Consider the following 12,247-nt stretch of genomic DNA (forward strand, 5'->3'; position numbering starts at 1 on the left):
CCCCTCTAGTACTCTTGCCTGGAAAATCCCATGGATGGAGGAGCCTGATGGGCTGCAGTCCATGGGGTAGCAAAGAGTCGGAGACGACTGAGCGACTTCACTTTCACTTTTCACTTTCATGCATTGGGGAAGGAAATGGCAACCCACTCCAGTGTTCTTGCCTGGAGAATCCCAGGGACGGCGGAGCCTGGTGGGCTGCCGTCTATGGGGTCACATAGAGTTGGACACGACTGAAGCGACTTAGCAGCAGCAGCAGCAGCATGAGGTCTCAACAAGGACAATGAAAAAAGAACTTTTACTGGGACTTCTCTGGTGGTCTAGCGGCTAAGACTCCGAACTCCCAATGTAGCAGGCCTTGGGTTCGATTTCTAGTCAGGGAACCACATGCCACAACTAAGACAGCATGTAGCCAAATAAATTAAAAAAATTTTTTAAGATCTTTTATTAAATTAGTCTATTATCTGACCCTGCTAAACTCAACCATGACTGACGGTGTCAAAAGCTAGCAGTGAAGTGGTTAAAAGCTCTCCTTCTGCACTTAATTATGGTTAAAAGCAATTTTAGCATGCAGACTTGGTGTGCTCACAAAGCTATGAAATAATCCACGAGTCTAAGAACCTCTAATTCCTAATTGACGCAGTAGCTTATAATTGCATTTTCATAGTGTTTAGTAAAACGTTCAGCTTTTTTAAAAAGGCCCATAATATGAATGTATGATTAAAGAAATCACCTGAGATCTATTTGGAACACAATTTTTCTTTCTGACAAATCACTCATTCTCACATTTGGATAACACAAAGCTGATTTTTAAAGCACTGATGCACTTGAAAACTTTTCCAAAGCAAAGAAATCCCTGTGTTTGTGGTAACATGTTTCTTCTTAGATAAATATGTCACAGTTATATACTGGATATACCACATTCCATAGCTTTTCAGTCTAAAAAAATAAAGTGTTTCCTACACCCTATACTGCACTAAATCTCATACTTGCACACAGGAAAACAGAAGCCATTTTGAAAAGTAAAAGAAACAAATTACTTCTGTAGAAAAAAGAATAGGAAAACATGCTGCTGCTAAGTCACGTCAGCCGTGTCTGACTCTGTGCGACCCCATAGACGGCAGCCCACCAGGCTCCCCCGTCCCTGGGATTCTCCAGGCAAGAATCCTGGAGTGGGTTGCCATTTCCTTCTCCAGTGCATGAAAGTGAAAAGTGAAAGTGAAGTCGCTCAGTAGTGTCTGACTCTTAGAGACCCCATGGACTGCGGCCCACCAGGCTCCTCCGTCCACGGGCTTTTCCAGGCAAGAGTACTGGAGTGGGGTGCCAAAAAACTAGGAGAACATAGTTATGCTGAAAACAATAGCTATGGGAAGAAAAAAATGACAAGACATATAGCAGCTTATTAAAATTTCAGAAAACACTGAACAAGGCAAATTTAATTTGCCCACCTTCATCAAATATGCAGAAACATATCTGACAAATACAACATGCAAAGTGTGCTCTATCAAATACCTGGAGCATACAGGTAACTCCTCCTGTAAGTGCCTCCCTCTCTCTCCTTGCCTACCACTCAGCCCCTACCACCCAGCCAATCCCAATGCCATCATCCATGTATATTTCACTCACAACCAGAGGATGAGAGTCCACAGGATGAATGGTCACAGCACCAGAACACAGAAGTTCAAAATCATTCAACACATCCAGGGGCTGCTACGTCAGGATACCGACAGAGAATAAAATGCAGAATGGAGAGGCCACAGGGCCGTACTCTGCAGCACAGGAAACGATATTCAATACCCTGCAATAAACTATAATGGAAAAGAATATGAAAAAGAATCTACACAAATATAAGTATAATGGGATCATTGTACGGTACAGCAGAAATTAACACAACATTGTAAATCTACTACACTGTAATAAATTTTTTTTTTTAAAGACAGAGGGATTTCTTTGCTGGCAGTCCAGTTGTTAAGACAGCATTTCCACTGCAGGGAAAGTGGGTTTGATCACTGGTTGAGGAGTTAAGATCCCACATGCTGTGGTGTGACCAAATCTACGTAAATAAATTTCTAAAAAAGAATAAGAGATACATATAGCTGATTCACTTTGCTGTAAAGCAGAAATCAACACAACATTGTAAAGCAACAATATACCAATAAAACTTAATTAAAAAACACATACTACCAAATTAAAAAGGAAAAACAAGAGAGAGAAAGACTAAAGAGGCAAAAATGACCCCTACATTTAGGAAATGTGACTGGGAAACTTTTTTAGATAAAACAACACTGACAGAGAAATAGACCAAGAGTCAATGATGGTGCACCAGTGGAATTAACAAGAGTGCTCAGGAAATGCAGAACAAAGTAGCAGTCAGGATGAAGTATTCCAAGGAAGGAAGGGCTTCCTGGACAGAGATTGGTTCGAAAAGCAAGGAAAGGCACTCCTAGGGTGAGGAAAGGCTTGTGCAAGGGTAGGCTCGGGAAAATCGGAGTTTCCAGGACACCCTTGAAGCCCCTCATGTGACCAGGACACTGCTACACTTCTTCAGACCTTACAAGCAACCCCCAAAACTGACCTTCAGTAGCTCTGACATTACAGTCATCTTTGTATGTCCCAGCTCACCAGAATTCAATCCTCCCCCTCCATCCCTACCTGTGTGGGTGCTCAGTTGCTCAGTTGCGTCTGACTCTTGGTGACCCCAGGGACTGTAGCCCACCAGCCTCCTCTGTCCATGGGATTCTCCAGGCAAGAATACTGGAGTGGGTTCCCATTGCCTACTTCAAGGGATCTTCTTGACCCAGGGATGGAACCGGTGTCTCAACCATCTCCTTCACTGTCAGGCATATTTACCGCTGCACCACCTGGGAAGTCTATTGACATCATCCCTACCTTACAAGGTCCTAAGGACCAGGCCTGCCCTCGTCTTACTTCTCAGCAGTCACACTGGCTTTCTTGGGGTTCCTCATTCCCAACTCCTTTCTGTCTTGAGCCTTTTCTCTGCCTGCTCCCCTCACTTGAAATGCCTTTCCACCTGACTTTCACAGGACCACCTCCTTCCTGAGATTCAGGTTCCAGTTCAGAGGAAGCCTCTTCAGAGGTATCTCACCTGACCTCCCAATCAGCAGCACCTACCTGGTGTCTCTGCGTCACCCTGCTTAATTCTCTGCAGAGCAACACCTGATATTTTTCTTGAGTATTAATTTGTTATTATTGAAATCAATACAGTCAATCTTCGTTAGTCACATTTTTTTTTTTTTTTACAAACATGCTCAACTGGCAAAATGTTTATTTGTAACCCTAAAGTCAATACTCTCAGTGTTTCTACATTCATTCCTGGACAAGCACAGAGCAGCAACAACATTGGGTTGACCAAGGCACACCTTCCCAGCTGGGGCCCAACAAGGTCATGCTCTGCTTTCTCAGGTCTCATAGAGCAAAGTAGGATTCTTTCTGAGAGACATTTGGTAACTGTTTTTCACAATTTTGCCCGTTTTATTGGTGATTTTGCTCCTGCAAAAAATGTGGTGCTGAAGTGCTGTCTAGCATAGGAAGGCTGTGGTGTACTTACAGAGAAAATTCTAGTGTTAGGTAAGCTTCTTTCAGGCATGAGTTCCAGGGCTGTTGGCTGTGAGTTCCATGTTAATCAATCAACAGTATTATTAAATCAAGTGTCTTTAAGCAAAAACACACATAAAACAGGGCTATGTGTTGTTCAGTTGATAAAAACGTCTCATGCCCAGAGACTCAGAGGGACCTAATCTCATACTGCCCCTAGGAGCAACAGTGACATGTGTGCAAATTCAGTGTTCACAGTGACCTTATAAAATGTAACTACCATGAACAACAAGCACTGAATCCATTTATTTTAAATATGGGTATTTCTGGAGTTCTCCAAAGAAAGACAGTTTGACGAGTCAGTCTATTTTGCTCCTGCTAAACCAGACGACAGCTGGTGGTAACAAAAGTAGCAGAGAAATGGTTAAGAGATCTACTTTTGTCTTTAATTAGGTTTTAAATAAATGTCTGCATATAGATAAAATGGATTTATGCAGTTCTAGCATAATTTATTTTCCCCTGCAAGCAGGCACCATGTCTATCTTGTTCAGAACTACAGATCACCACACCCAGAACAAAGTGGACTCTCATTAAAACTCCAACGAATGACTAAAACACTTACTTCAGGCCAAACAAAATCTTATTTCTTATACTTATTTCCCTTGCAAAAATATATACCACATCTGAAGTACTTCAATGGGATAAAAAAAATTCTTGTTCCCACTTCGATGGGATAAAAAAATTTCAATAATTGCCTGACAGTAAAGATACTGAGAACTTCATCAACAGAGACCTGGAGTTAGATTCTAACTCTAAATTACTACCTGAGGTTGGATAGCTTATTTTACTTCTCAGAGCCTCATGCTTCTTGTATATAAAACAGAGATACCACTGCCTCCAGCACACGATTGTGACAATACAACAGTATTAATAGTCAAATCTATGGAGTTTCCAGTAGTCATGTACGAATGTGAGAGTTGGACCATAAAGAATACTCAGTGTTATAGAACTGATACTTTCAAACTGTGGTGCTGGATAAGACTCTTGAGAGTCCCTGGGACTCCAAAAAGATCAAACCAGTCAATCCTAAAGGAAATCACCCTGAATATTCATTGGAAGGACAGACGCTGAAGCTGAAGCTCCAATACTTTGGCCACTTTGATGTGAAGAGCCAACTCACTGGAAAAGACTCTAATGCTGGGAAAGACTGAGGGCAAGAGAAGAAGGTGGGGACAGAGGATGAGATGGTTAGATGGCGTCACCATCTTAACGGACACGAGTTTAAGCAAACTCCAGGAGATAGTGAAAGACAGGGAAGCGTGGCGTGCTTCAGTCCATGGGGTCGCAAAGAGTCAGATGTGATTTAGCAACTGAACAGCAACAACAATATACAATTTCTAGTACACTGCCTCACACGTAACAGATATTGAATAAATTCCGTCCATTCACGCTTCCATGGAATCATGAGTCATTCATAACAGCAGGGCCAGCACAAAAGGAATGAAGTCCTTACTTGACAAGACAGAAGGAAGAGGTTGGGTAGCCTCCTGCAGCCAAGGCAATTTTTATTTTCACAGAACTTCCTTGATTATCCTTTCAGCTCTACCTTCAAAAGAGAAAACCGTCTTCAGGAGTAGGTAGCAACCCTCAGGAAAGGCACAGAAGTTATACATTAGAACCTACTTTCTCTCTCACCCAGTTCAGTTCAGTTCAGTTCAGTCGCTCAGTCGTGTCCAACTCTGTGACCCCATGAATTGCAGCACACCAGGCCTCCCTGTCCATCACCAACTCCCAGAGTTTACCCAAACTCATGTGCATCGAGTCAGTGATGCCATCCAGCCATCTCGTCCTCTGTTGTCCCCTTCTCCTCCCCTCAATCCCTCCCAGCATCAGGGTCTTTTCCAATGAGTCAACTCTTCACATGAGGTGGCCAAACTACTGGAGTTTCAGCCTCAGCATCAGTCCTTCCAATGAACACCCAGGACTGATTTCCTTTAGGATGGACTGGTTGGTTCTCTTTGCAGTCCAAGGGACTTGCAAGTGTCTTCTCCAGCACATTTCACAAGGAACCAGAAAAACTGGTGTGAATTCACAGCTTAATTTTATCTTTTAATTTTTATTTATTTATTTGGCTATACTGACTCTTAGCTGCTGCATGTGAGATCTCGTTCCCTGACCGGGGATCAAATTCAGGCCCTGTGCATTGGGAGAGCAGAGTCTTAGCCACTGGACCAGCAGGGAAGTTTCCGCAGCCCACTTTAAAAAAAAAAAAAAATCTGTACTTCTTGTTTTAATTGTGATAAAATATACATAATATAAAATTTTCCATTTTAACCATTTTTCAGTGTGCCCTCTTTCTTAAGCAATCACTGGCAGAGGCTACCTACCTAAAGACCTGCATGCATAAGATTTGGCCTTCAGAATACTAAGACTGGATGCAATGCTCCTAGGCTTAGATTTGGGCTTCCCTGATGGCTCAATGGGTAAAGAATCTGCCTGCAGTGCAGGAGATACAGGAAACTCGGGTTTGATTCCTGGGTTGGGAAGACCCCCTGGAGGAGGCATGGCAACCCACTCCAGTATTCTTCCCTGGAGAATCCCATGGACAGGGAAGCCCAGCAGGCTACAGTCCATAGGGTCGCAAAGAGTTGGACACAACTGAAGCAACTGGGCATACGCACACGTTTAGATTTAAGATTCCTGCGCCCCTTCCCACCACCTTCTACCAAATGTATCATTCAAGAAATAGACATTCCCTTGAAACTTAGCCTGTCTTCCTCATTCTTGAAATTTTAGTCATTTTTTCACATTAAGGCACCTAGTAGTAAAACAAATAATAATAATAACTTTTTGTGTGTGAATGGTTCTGCCAGATGAATACTCAACCACTAATACATTTTGGGAGTAGATCTCTACTTCACGTGATCTATCTACAATTCCATATTAGCATAATTGAAACAGACTTTTAACTTCTCCATGCCTATTTGTTTTTCTATTAAGTGAAATAGCTGGATGGCATCTAAAACCCATTTCAGGTCTCACAAAGTATAATTCTGTTATCAAAAGCACAGGAACTGTTGTATACCACCCTAAGCACACACACAGTAAAATACTGCTTCAGGAAGTACAGACCAGAAACTTGTATGGTTGTGATATCACACATTCCCAAACAAGGCCTATCAAGTAGTGCAGACACAAGAGAAGCAAACACCATTCTAATGACCTCATGCAACCTCATTTTATAAACATGAAGACTCCGCTACACTAAGCTGTTTAGAGCAGCAAGACTTAAGCTAACTGATAAAGCTTTCTTATGTAATATCAGTTACTTTAAAAAAGAGAGAGAGAGAGAGAGAGAAAAGAGTTCTGTTAAACTTACTGGCCGATTAATACAAAAAAAAGTTGAGCAACAAGCCTCCATGTATTTAATAAAGGAAGTGAGCCATGGCTTTGGGTCCCTTGCACGAGATTGTTGATTTGATCGTGAATCTGATGAACTACACAAAGATGTTCCTCTAAGTTCCACTCTGTACATGTTGCCCATTACCTGTCCCATGAGGTCATCAAAGGTAAGTATCATGTTCAATTGTTTGATGTTTTCTAGCAAATATTTCTGGGTCTGCGACATTCCAAGAGCCACCTTATTAGCCAACAGTATAACCCACTGAATGTGGCTTAGTAACACAGACTCCGACTTCATACTTTTTTTATGACATGAGTGATGTCCTAACCCATCTGTCAAAAACACTTTATTCCAGAAATCTGCTCCACAGCCAGAAATCTTGCATGGAAAGGAATCCTCCACTTGCCCACACGTTAAAAACACTGTTAAAATGTTAATGTGTTAGATTTCAGCTTCTACGTATGAAGTACTAAATATGACAAGAAGAGGAAAAGGAGAAGGGGAAACAGGAAGAGGAAGAAGAAAGAAAATAAGAAAAATGTAAAATAAGATGACAGATTTAAACTAAATCATATCAACAATTACATTAAATACAAATGATCTAAACATTCCAATGAAAAGACATCTAAGAAAAACCTACAAGTAATACCATACTTAATTTGTAAAGATAATGCTTTCTTCTGAATTCATCTACTTTAATATTTGTTCATCAAAAGTGTTCGTAAGAAAATAAGCTAACAAGGCACAAACTAGGAGAAGATCTATATGAAGCATGTAAACACTAGTAGCTATATATATAAATAGAATATATATACTTATATATATATAAGTAGAATATATAAAGAACTACAAAGAGAAACTACAGACCAGTAGACAAAGTGACAAAAGATACAGATATGCACCTTTCAGAAGAGAAACACAAATGGTCCATAATATGTGTAAACATGTGCAATCTCATTTATCATCCAAAAAAGCAAATTAAAACCATGATAAACTACTTTATGCTCCCCACAACATCAAGCTAAGTTAGCAAGGGTGTGAAATGATAGGAATATTTATTCACCACCCATGAGTACTGGTTATTTTCTAGAAAGAAGTTCAGTTCAGTTCAGTTCAGTCGTTCAGTTGTGTCTAACTCTTTGCAACCCCAGGCCTCCCTGTCCGTCACCATCTCCCAGAGTTTACCCAAACTCATGCCCAGTGAGTCAGTGATGCCATCCAGCCATCTCATCCTCCGTCGTCCCCTTCTCCTCCTGCCCCCAATCCCTCCCAGCATCAGGGTCTTTTCAAATGAGTCAACTCTTCGCATGAGGTGGCCAAACTACTGGAGTTTCAGCTTCAGCATCAGTCCTTCCAATGAACACCCAGGACTGATCTCCTTTACGATGGACTGGTTGGATCTCCTTGCAGTCCAAGGGACTCTCAAGAGTCTTCTCCAACACCACAGTTCAAAAGCATCAACTCTTCAGCGCTCAGCTTTCTTTACAGTCCAACTCCCACATCCATATGCGACCACTGGAAAAACCACAGCCTTGACTAGACGGACCTTTGTAAAGAAAGGGGTATTTATACCCCTGTTCTCAAGAATCACTGGTTGAGAGCTACTCCCACGGGCCCCTCTAGCCTGCTGCACTGTGCACTGGCCACACGCATTCTACAGGGAGCAGGGAGAAAAGAGCTGAGGCACAGATGCAGACAGTAGCATCCGAAAATTGGTGAGAACACCAAGTAAGATCCAAGGTCATCGGTGAGGCACTAACAGAATCTGCTACACAACTAAAACCCAAATTGTCCATCAAAAGAAAGTGAATAAATCGTGATACACTCAGGGTACTACTATGCAGCAGTGAAAATAAGGCACCTTCCCTGCTTCCTGAGAAACCTGTATGCAGGTCAAGAAGCAACAGTTAGAACTGGGCATGGAACAACAGACTGGTTCCAAATCGGGCAAGGAGTATATCAAAGCTGTATATTGTCACCCAGCTTATTTAATTTATATGCAGAGTACATCATTCAAAATGCCAAGCTGGATGAAGCACAAGCTGGAATCAAGATTGCGGGAGAAATATCAGTAACTTCAGATGGCAGAAAGTGAAGAACTAAAGAGCCTCTTGATGAAAGTGAAAGAGGAGAGTGAAAAAGTTGGCTTAAAACTCAAAATTCAGAAAACGAAGATCATGGCATCTGGTCCCATCACTTCATGGGAAATAGATGGGGAAACAATGGAAACAGTGAGAGACTATTTTGGTGGGGGGCTCCAAAATAACTACAGACAGTGACTGTAGCCATGAAATTAAAAGATGTTTGCCCCTTGGAAGAAAAGCTATGACCAACCTAGACAGTATATTAGCAGAGACATTACTTTGCCAACAAAGGTCCATCTCGTCAAAGCTATGGTTTTTCCAGTAGTCATGTATGGATGTGAGAGTTGGACTATAAGGAAAGTTGAGTGCCAAAGAATTGATGCTTGTAAACTGTGGTGTTGGAGAAGACTCTTGAGAGTCCTTTGGACTGAAAGGAGATTAAACCAGTCAATCGTAAAGGAAATCAGCCCTGAATATTCATTGGAAGGACTGATGCTAAAGGTGAAACTTCAATACTTTGGCCACTTGATGAGAAGAACTGACTCATTGGAAAAGACCCTGATGCTGGGAAAGACTGAAGGCAGGAGAAGAGGACGACAGAGCATGAGATAGTTGGACGGCATCACCGACTAGATGGACATGGGTTTGAGCAGGCTCCAGGAGTTGGTGAAGGACAGGGAAGCCTGGCATACTATAGTCCATATGGTCTCAAAATAGTCGGACATAACTGAGCAACTGACCTGAACTGAACTGAGTGAAAATAAACGTACCACACGGGACTTCCCTAGTGGTCCAGGAGTTAAGACTTGGCCTTCACATGTAAAAGGTATGGGTTTGATCCCTGGTCAGGGAGCTAAGATCCTACATGCCTTGAGCCAGAAAACCAAAACATAAAACAGAAGCAATATTATTTTAAAAATTCAATAAAGCTTTTAAAAATGATTCACATCAAAAAATCTTCTTTAAAGAAGCGTATACTACAGCTACATGCCTCACAAAATATATAATATTAATCCAAAAAAAGTAAGTTGTAATAGAAGAAATGCAATTCCACTTATTTAAAGATTAAAACACACACGGAAAGCAATTATTTAGGGACACATACGTGTGCAGCAAAAACATAAAGGAACACAAGAAAAGGATACACACAAAATCCAGGGTACTGAATTATTTAACATAGATTGAGACAATGTGTTTGTAATAATTATGATAACTTCTTTTTTCTGAAACACGGATTTCAACTGAAAAAGGAAAAATTACATCTGGAGCACACGTGAGGAGGCATGACTTGGGAGTAAAACCAGATGCATGCTCTTCTGTTAAGCTGCATGGCAGATGTACAAGTAGGTACTTTATTATTTTTTATTACAGAAATTATATGTACATTTTTACATGTAAAATATTGTTTTAAGTCTGAAGTAGAAGGTATGAGAATGTTCACATGACTATCTGAGTGGAGGAATATTGGATATTCTCTCCTTTTACTTTCCTGGATTTTCTACAATAAATATGCATTCCTGTTATGTTACTAAGACAACGTGGTCAGTTATGTCCCCATAAATTCCCTTATCTCCCAGTCCTAGCTCTACTCATCTTACTTATACAATCAGTCCAGGAAAGTAGAGAAATCAGTCATCTGATTCCCAATTGTAGTTATTAACTTATACAGAGATTCCTGGTTTGCTAATTCAGCTACAAATTTACATTCGCCCACAGGCATTAAAGGTAAAAAAAAAAAAAAAAAGTAGGCCAATTCTAAAATAAATCATCCAGTGGGCATTTTAAAAACTTGATAAAAATTGAAGGAAAGAGAAAATCAGAACACTATAGGTGAAACTCTATTTTAATAAATTTCATATGATGATTTCTATTCTCTCATGACGGGATTTTAAATTGGATTCAGGTTCTATCAAACATGGCTTGATATAAATATATTAAGAGACACTATATTTAAAATAATCACAGAAACAATTTTTTATTTGGAAACACGAAACCTGAAAGGGGGAAAACACATAATCTCCGTAACTGTGGACTAACGTTCCAAGGTGCTTGAAATAGCCAACTTGTGTATTCATCAAATGCTTTCTGTATTGTCAAACCATAAAAACTAAGATCATTTCTGCTGCTCTCAGGAGTTACATCTATCACAAAAGACTGGCTCCACTATTTGAATGCAAATTTATAATCAATATCAACCATCCTATCAATTCTGAAACAGAATAAATGTTGAAGGATTCCAGAGACTAACTAGTGTATTCACAAACAGAAGCAAGTGTATTTGATGTATTTGTTCATTCGATTAGCAGAATCATGTGTTGATGATGCTCTGGTTAGGATGTCTCTCTTTAGGACTTCCAAAATCATTAGGGTTTTTGTATTCATAATCTGAGAGGCGCACATGAGGCTTCAGGGCCTCAGGAGCATTTAAAAGCTAGTTGGGAAGAAAAGTGCCTGCCTAAATAGCTTTTGTAGAGCAATGGACCGTGCATCTCCTTTGTGAGCTCCCATAAGCTTGGACCTAAGACTCACATAAACTCCCACCAATTGAGATGACCTCTCCAAGTTTCTAGCTTTGATGCCAACAGCCCACTCCATTGACCCTGTCTCTTTAGCATGACTGTATATTACAAAAATTGTTCAGAAATGTTTCGTGCCCTACAACTCAAAGCTCTCTTAATAACCAAGCTTGGGAGCAGCAATACAGACTTTGCACCAAATAATATTTGGAGGAAAGAGGTGACAAAAGGGAAGAGGGCCTCAAATTCGGAGGCATGACAGTGTGCACTTGGTAAGGATGCGCCATTTGCCAAAAACAGCATACACATAATGCTAAGAATCCCAACTAATCCGAGAATCCAAGAAAAGATCCTGTAACCCGTAAAGGCTGAAAGATGAAAAATCGAGTCAATCACAAAAATAACCAGTGTATTTCTTCTACAACATTTTATTAAGCCTCTACTCCATGTATTGCTTTCTGTTTAATAAAAGAAGAAAAGAAAAATATTTTCTGGATTACCAATGTAAAAAGCCAACTTCAAAGGAGCTTTATAAGTACCATAAGGCAATATTGTCACCCAGGCAATTCCAAAGTCTTTAAACCACTCTCAGATAACTAATCTGTTATCTGGCAACTCTTATGAGAAAACATTTTTAAAGAGTCCATAAACAATCATTATCTTTAAACAGTATCTTTAAAAACTAAACTCCC

General features: G+C 40.5%; 1 long non-coding RNA gene across 10 annotated transcripts in view; it reads right to left on the reverse strand.

The window, feature by feature from the left end:
• The window catches only part of LOC138425759 (uncharacterized), a 398,453-nt gene that overhangs the window by 318,374 nt on the left and 67,832 nt on the right, over positions 1-12,247 (reverse strand). Inside the window, exon 4 of one of the 10 annotated variants that reach the window (XR_011251383.1) lies at positions 5,066-5,154. The exons of 8 other annotated variants lie outside the window; for them this stretch is intronic. This is a non-coding gene — a long non-coding RNA (uncharacterized lncRNA). Of the gene's footprint in view, positions 1-5,065; positions 5,159-12,247 lie in introns of all 10 variants that reach the window. One more of the 10 variants, XR_011251382.1, reaches the window with a different exon arrangement.

The sequence above is a fragment of the Ovis canadensis genome, chromosome 20 (genome assembly GCF_042477335.2).
Source record: "Ovis canadensis isolate MfBH-ARS-UI-01 breed Bighorn chromosome 20, ARS-UI_OviCan_v2, whole genome shotgun sequence".
In the NCBI taxonomy this organism is placed as follows: domain Eukaryota; kingdom Metazoa; phylum Chordata; class Mammalia; order Artiodactyla; family Bovidae; genus Ovis; species Ovis canadensis.